Source organism: Lynx rufus, unplaced genomic scaffold (assembly GCF_022079265.1).
Source record: "Lynx rufus isolate CCGP_SWC_20201006 ecotype Redwood Valley unplaced genomic scaffold, mLynRuf1.p SCAF_7, whole genome shotgun sequence".
NCBI lineage: Eukaryota > Metazoa > Chordata > Mammalia > Carnivora > Felidae > Lynx > Lynx rufus.
In genome coordinates this window covers 111,711,114-111,712,617 of record NW_025814889.1, presented here as the reverse complement: position 1 = coordinate 111,712,617, position 1,504 = coordinate 111,711,114, and the positions used below count along the sequence as shown (strand labels likewise).

The 1,504-nt window shown below is 43.7% G+C and overlaps 1 pseudogene; it reads left to right on the top strand.

The window, feature by feature from the left end:
- Positions 1-231: 231 nt before the first annotated feature.
- On the top strand, positions 232-657 carry LOC124502689 (40S ribosomal protein S12-like; annotated as a pseudogene).
- The last annotated feature ends 847 nt before the right edge of the window (positions 658-1,504 follow it).

Below are 1,504 nucleotides of genomic sequence, written 5' to 3'. Positions count from 1 at the left end.
TCTGCTGACAAGTGTTGAGTTTTCTTGACCCCAGGGCTCTTTCACCAAGTTGGGAGTACTTCATAAGAAACCACAAGTCAAGTAGGAGTTCAACGATGGGGTAATAATAACTGGTAACTTTTGTGAGAAGGATTACATGAGATGACGCACTCTGTCCCAGCCCCTGCCAGTCACACGCAGGTGGAAGGTTGGGGGCACTCAAGATTCGGCTCCAGCCTTAACCCACCTGCCATGGCTGAGGAAGACATTGCTGCTGGAGGTGTAATGGGCATTAACACTGTTTTACGAGAGGTGCTGAAGACCACCCTCATCCACTATGGCCAAGCACGTGGAATTGATGGCCTACCACGTGGCACTTGCAAAGCTGCCAAAGCCTTAGACAAACATCAAGCCCATCTTTGTGAACGTGCATCCAACTATGATGAGGCTATATGTCTGTCAAGTTGGCGGAGGCCCTTTGTGCTGAACACCAAAGCAACCTAGTTAAGGTCAATGACATCAAAAAACTAGGGGAACAAGTGTGCCTCCGTCAAACTGACAAAGAGGGAAAACCCTGCAAAGTGGTTGGTTGCAGTCATGTGGTGGTTGATGACTATGGCAAAGAATCTCAGGCCAAGCAAGGATGTCATCAAGGAATACTGCAAATTCAAGAAATGAACAAATAAAAAACTTGGTTCTTGTGCCTCAAATAAACACATAAATAAATAAAAATGAAAATAAATCAATGATGCACACCAAGCAGCAGCCCCTGGGGATACATGGTAAATACAAAATAAACATTAGCTCTGTAGTTCTACAAATAATGAGAAGTATGACCTCCCTCCCCAAGATTATTCGTCGATGGAGGCCAGACAGCAAACTGGTGTGGCAAGCAGTAGGCACTGGGATCACTTAACACCTCCTCTCCATACTTCTGGGAAGGACTGGCTTGGTTGGTGAGTAAGCAAGTTTGGAAAAGAACAACCTTGGACTCAGTGAGCTCATGTTGTTTCGCATCATCAGTGATAACATCTAAAAAACAATACTCACCTCCTACATATCCCCACAAAAACACTTAGGTGTTTCTCACTGACAGATTTCATCTCTCTCTCAGGGTTCTAGATTCTTAAACTTTTAAGGTCAAACTTCTGCTACAGTCCTAAACTCTGCATAGGCAGCCCTATGGAGAGGTAAACAGTGCTATAGTACATGGAGAGAGAGTTTAGCTGGGAAACTACCCTTCTGGCCTTGGTCACCAGTCTTCCCAGAAAAATACCAGATGACTTTGGAAAAATCTATCCTGAATCCCAAGCTTGTAAGACATTTTGTTACTTCTCTTTGAATTCTCCATTCCCCTTCAAGGGTATCACTGATCTTATCTTCCCTCTCCCCAAGCCCTAAAATCCTGCAGTGAATTATAATAATAACAATAAATACCACCAATTACACTGTGATAAACTCTTGGCATACACAGTCCCTTTCAGTCCTCATATTAACTCAGTGATGTAGGTACTAACATTGTTCC